Genomic DNA, 6,819 nt, shown 5'->3' with positions numbered 1-6,819 from the left:
TTTCCGATCTCGCCCCATCCCAATTGTTCGAATGAGACAGGTAGATGACTCCGCTAGTGCCACATCGATTGCTTCCGACAACTCCTCAGTCGTTATTATTGCCTGGTACTTTCGTTGCTAAGGAAGCGTTTTAAAGCCAAGGCCCGTGTGCTGAAAAGAAAATGTTCAGGACGAAGGCTATCTATTTTACAACTAAACATTTAACACCTGTTCAGGTGTTTCAATTGATAATATTTATAGAAATGACATTTAAACAAGTGTTTAACGTCTGTTTAAGTTTTTTGTAATAGCACCAATTATGTTTGGATCTATTTCACAGTAAAGTAATGAATGAATATTTTAAAACTGGTCAATGAACATACAATCAAACAATCCACAATTTATTGAGAATTGCATTTACAACGAAGAATCTGAATATTCTGTAAAAACCTATCAAATATTTGGTTTAGTAAACCTCGTAGTTCGTAGCTACGAAAAATGCTACGAGAATACTCCACTAGATGGCGGTGTCCACAGACTCCAGTTCGCGTTCCTCACCAGCCATGCGAGTATCAGGGCAGCATAAAATAAAGGAAACATTCCTTACACATTAAGAGCATGCGCAATGCGCGTTTAGGCTCGGATTGCTCACACTTGACCATCCGTCGTAAGCCCCTCCTCCTTGACGGATGGCCAAGCGCGAGTTATCCAACCCTAAATGCCCATTGCGCATGCTCTAATGTGTAAGGAATGATTCCTTTACTTTATGCTACCCTGGTACTCGCACGGTTCTAGCTTTGTGAGATCTGCGAACAGAATTCTCTAGCTAAACCACGCCATCTAGTGGAGGGAATGCAAGTTAAGGAAGTATGGTCAAAATATTAAGGGTGTATTTGTGAATTTCCCACCTCCAAGTGTACTAAAAGACATAGTTATAATGTTCGAATATTGTTTTCTGGTCAGGGGGCATAGTAATCTACATGTAGCACTTAATATTTTATTAATAAGATTAATTAGCTACTCCAATAAAATTAATTAAACCTCGAAATCTTTCATTGCCGTGTTTGTCCACATGTCACCTTGATGTGTATTATACCTAATTGAGAAACATCTATTGCTTATCTATAAATGGTGAAAAGAAATTAAAATTAAGCAATTTACCATTTATTAATGATTTTGTAGTGGTCGTGGAGCGGCGAGTTAGCACAGCTCGCCCTCACTGCCTCACTGCGTAGCAACGGACCTCCCATATATTATAATATCCTCCCGGGTATTTTTTGAGTAGAATTTAATTAAAATAGCGATACACGAGTCTCAACGGTTTCTTTTATTTCGTTAAAATGGAACGCAAAAGTTTAAAATCTTATAGTATTTAATTCTCTACAACTTAAATCTTCAACGCGAACGTTTTTTCCTATTTTTAACCGTTAAGGAAATATTCAGGAAAAAATCATTGTCACCCCTTCTTCCTTTTTTTTTCAATGTATTTCAGGACCCTGAATTGGTCAAGTTATGTTATGACTACATTGAGTAGACTATTTTCTTGAGTAACAGCATAATATTGTATGGCACGAGATTCGTATTTGTATTCGTATTCGTACACTAATAACTTAAATTGATTTAATTGTTTGTTTGAATTATACAAAGGCTCCGAAATTACTAGACTGATTCGAGCAATTCTTTAACCATTACTAGCCTACAATAACCCATAAGTACATAGCATTTTTTTTTGTTACGGTACGATGGTCCACCGGGTCAACTTTCAAAATCCTTTAACATTTTCTTTCGTAGTTTCACCTGTACAGAGATTTCTTACCAATCAAATTTGGCGCTTCCATCTATGATATCTAATTGACATGCGCATCAAAACAAGCACGTAGACTTAAGGGGCGGGAGCTAGTGGTATGTCCAATCGCATCATCGGATGCTGATATTGATTTATACACCGATGTCCTTATCACTCTTGCGATATCTGCTCTCCTGGTACTTCCATGGCTCCGTCAATCTATGAGAACCCCAAACGGGACCCTCTGTAGAGCCCTCTACCGGCTAAAACTGCGTTTGGTTGATGCAAATGGCGGTATTTTTTTATTTCAAAGGCTGAATTTTACGGTTAAAATAACATTAACAACGATTTTGAACAGTAAAAAATGTTTACTAATGTGCTGTAATATTAATTAGTAATTACATACATAAACTCAATCACCTGAAGTTCAGGGCAACTTTGAACAGTATAAAATTTATGCATTAGTGCATTGAAAAATTCCATGTTATCCAAGATGACTTTACAATTATTATTTTATTAATTGAAACTCAGTTAACCTAACCTACTCGGTTTTATAATGGACCGATTTGGCACAGCGGTTGTGAGCTCGGCTTCTTTGCCAGAGATCGCGGGATCGATCCCCGTAACATAAACATTTTTTATTTATTATTACGTAGGTATATTAATCATGTGTAGTGATTACTTTATTTTGGACTTATACAGAGCATAATACAACTTGAAAGAAATACATTTTCTCGAACAAAAGGCTATACACATACAATATACTTAATGAAAAGTGTTTTTTAAGTCACTGGATCATAGCAATAGTCGCCGTAGACCGTAGTGGAATCTCATTTGGTGATCTCTTACTGCTTAAATGAACTTAATTTTTTGATCAAGTTTTTGTCTGTTTTTTTTATTATACCGCGGTTTGCGCATATGGGTACATACATAGTATGAAGTAAATTATGAAGTATTTATTTAATGAAGGATAGCTTTCACCTACGGCTTCATCTTTATCTCCCGAATTTCTCTTGAGTGTAGAGATGTGGCACTTTACAGAGACCGCACGTGAACCTTGAGAGAATTTAAATTCATTTCCCTTTACTTTACATGTTCACGAGTTCTTGGATAATAAGGCAAACCATGACAGTAGATTAGAAAGATACGTTGAAAAACAAAACTCCTTTACGTATTATAACTGTGTTTGACCAACCATACATGTATGCTAAAATCTAAAGAAATAAGTACCTATTATTTGTCCTTCATACTCAAAATGCCATGAATACTGATTCGATTCCACTCTCGTTGTCCCCCAGCAAATGTGATAAATGGACATGCGCACTAAAGTCCAGGGCAAGCATAAATTACGCGGGAATTTGCAAACTGACCAATCCCTCTCGTTATCGACTAAAATTAAGGGTTGTTAGCACTGTTTTATCGTCTGCTTTTGTACAGTAGGCGTGTCTGTTTTTTCGTTCCAACTGCTGACATGGGATGGCGTTTTTTGGACTTACCCTTCCCCCCGCGAAAGAAAATATCCGAAAATAGACTTAAAAACCATTTTATTTATCATTTCCTTATGCTTAAACTTCACAAAGCAATGATTAAATATGGATAAATGTAAAAGACACATGAAATATAATGCTCCACAGTGTCAATGAAAAAGTGGGAGTGGACATCCTGAAACGCGGTGACGAAGTTTTTTGGCAACTTAGTATAAATAGAAAGGATCGCGTACAACGTTTGGGAGGTCCGTTGCTACGAAGTGAGGCAGTGAGGGCGAGCTGTGTTAATTCGCCGTGCCACGCTATGGTGATGCTTAGAGCATACCGCTCGGCTCATTGTGGCGTGAACCCGGGGCCAGTTGCGTCCCAGATGTTTTATCCGTGAGATTGTAGGCGCCGACAATACCTCACCCCAACTGATGTAGCAAATTTGACCTCCTTTTTGTTTTCTTGACGTGTAATGTCCTTTAATGTGAATACATTTAATGTCATTCTATTGGAAAAAAAACCTCCAAAAATATCTGCTTTCAAAAATATTTCACCTATGTTGATTTCAATGAAGTTTTAGCGTAGATTTTTCCTGTCAAAATAAATTATTTCCACAAAAATAAATGGTAACTAACTTAGGCGAAATTAATCATTATATTAATTAAATGAAAATAATAGTATTCATTATTAATTTTAGGAATTAGATAAATAATTATAAGAGACTAACTAATCAATTATTTATTTATTACATTAAATAAAACAATAAAATTTAAAATATGCCTTTGTTAAGATCACTACAATAGTTCAGCGGCCAACGGGGGATCGAACTGGCGTTCCTCGGATGTCCAATCGGCTGTCCGACCCCGGCGATGTAATATTTGAGAAGCCTTTTTTTCTGAAAAATGTCACATTAGCGGAAATTAATTACCAATTCTGTTTATATCCAGATAACTTTTAATTTGCCTTCTAAAACTTCCTATTGAATTTTGAAAGTTGAATTATTTGCACATTAAAAGATAATCTTAATACTATAATGGTGCCCGGTTGGTTCAGCAGTGGACGTCCTATGGCTAAGATGATGGTGATGATGAATACTTTAATATGATTTTTTCCTCTAGCTCCAGCCTTTGGCCCAACCAAGCCGGCAAAGATTATTGCGTAGAATACGCACTCGTTAAAATAAATACTGTCTTGTATGAAAAGGATACTATTTGTCAAGCATGCGAAGCAACCCCACGTTTGTGATGAATTCCGCACAATATTAAAAACTCCCTAAATAGTTTCGAGACTTCCAGCGACTTGGCCCACTTTTAGCTTCGTCCACGGGGCAAGTCATTGGATTGAATTTCTAAATATTTTTTCTTCCAGCAACTAGGCTAACTAAAATAATAAACACCAAATCGACAAAAAACTATTCAAGAATCTTACAGTCGACCCAGTTGGCAAAAGAAAAAATATTTAAAAATCCAATCCAGTGACTTCTTAGCCCTTGGACCAAGCTAAAAGTGGGTCATGTCTCTGGAAGACTCAATAGTAAGTTCATTTAAAATTTAATATCTCCTCTACAGGCCCCTGGTCCTGGCCAAGCGCGAGCCATCCAAATGTGTAAGGAATGTTTCCTTTATTTTATGCTGCCCTGGTACTCGCATGGCTCGTGAGGAACGCGAACTGGAGTCTGTAGACAACGCCATCTAGTGAAGGGAAATGCAAGTTAAAAAATCAAATCAAAAAATATTAGGTATTAAAGAAAGTATGATATTGCCGTTTTGTATAGAAAATTTAACGAATATCCTATGCATTCTTTCATTACTAATATTTTCGTAATTTTTTGAAGAACCACAATCTTATTATGAAATTCTGTGAATACATTAAAGACAAACATTATAGCGGATACGTAAAAAAACGTACACGTGAAAAAAATCTTATTTTTATGACGGAAACGGACACCACTTGAGGCGAGCTATTTTTAAAGATTTTTTGTAGTGGTAAAAAAAATTGATACGTAAATATTATAAATATAAATCCTTTAATGATTGTAAAATAAAATATAGCCTTCCTCAATAAATACTATCCAACATAAAAATATTTTTTTCAATTGGACCATTAGTTCTTGAGATTCAAGTTCAAGCAAAAAAACAAAAAATATCTTCAGCTTTTTTTTAATATTACTTTAAATGCATCTATGTAATTTACATTTTTATCATTAGCTTAATATTCGAATTTGGCGCCGCTCCTCAGGCTCCTCCTCCAAAGATGACGGATTGATATGCGCGCGCAATCCAGACTAAAACTAGCCAATGACGACGTTTGATTTACTACAACAACATCTTTCACTCTCTGTACTCCTGGTACAATATTCCTTCAATATCGTGAGAACCCCAAAGCTCCACGCTCCAATATTAAACATTCAGTCAGATAGTTTGACAATCTAACCTCTTGATAATGCACGTTAGCTGCGTCTTTAGGTAAACTGTAGATTTGGTATTGGTTATTTAATATTGATGTACTTTATTATTATTATTTTCAAATTCAAATATTTCCGCTTTATTTTTTATTAATGTTGACCTACGAGTACATTAGCTTCAGGGGCAGTGGGGAAAAGTGGGGCTCATTGTGAACTATATACAAGTATAGCGAATATGGCATAGTTGGTGGAAAGTTAAACGAACTCCTCAATATTTCTGTTCGCCTAGTGAAATAGTTACACAAGTATATGAGAACCCCGAATGGTTTTGTTCAGGTAACTAAATAAAAGTTTCCTATCTTTATTTATTTCTGCTGAAACGACATTTTAAGTTGGTGCAATGTGAAGTGGCGCGTTAGGAAGTTATTAGGCACTAAATTCGTGTTCGGACCTGTCGTCCGCTTCGTTTTCTCCTAGGAACCCTCACTCCCCGCGGAACCGTTTACGAGATATTTGCTCTGTTTCAACCGTACCCAGTCTCCCCTACTATATGTTCTTCGCTGCAGAAGAAAGATGATGATGGTGGTTTGAGCGTTCTTCTCTGATAGTCTCCAATAATTCTCCTCCACGTTACTAGAAGACTAGACGGAAAAAGCGTCAGCACGTATTATGCACGTGCTTAGTCCAAAGGTCGCAGTGTCTCAGGAGCGGACGATACAAGTCTAGGTACGTCAGGTACTTAATATAAACACGTACGTGATATAAAGACAATAAAACATATGAAACTTACCTTATATCGGCAATTTAGTATGTGAAATTTGATTCGGCGCGTTTGAAAATAACGGACGGCCAGAGCAAGCGGCACAGCCTTCCTGCCCGACGTCAAAAAGGCTCTGTGGGCACTGTTTGGCAGGGAATCCCGATGCCACCGTATATCGCCTCGTGCTCGGCAATCTTCGTGAGTGTTCGCATAGTTCTTAGTCTTAGATGCGCGTGAGTGAGATGTGCGATGAAAACGGGAACGGTTATTTGCTTTCTCGTGTTATTATGACAATGATTCGAATGTGTCTTTTAAAATTAAATCTTTTATTTTGGTCATCATAATATTTTAATTTTTTTTTTGTTGCAAAGGTTTGTTATCTTTTTTTTCTTTTATTTAAAAACAAGCAGGCAGA

The sequence above is a fragment of the Ostrinia furnacalis genome, unplaced genomic scaffold, assembly GCF_004193835.3.
Source record: "Ostrinia furnacalis isolate ACB-3 unplaced genomic scaffold, ASM419383v2 OfSCF4098, whole genome shotgun sequence".
In the NCBI taxonomy this organism is placed as follows: Eukaryota; Metazoa; Arthropoda; class Insecta; order Lepidoptera; family Crambidae; genus Ostrinia; species Ostrinia furnacalis.
This window is presented reverse-complemented; position numbering follows the sequence as displayed.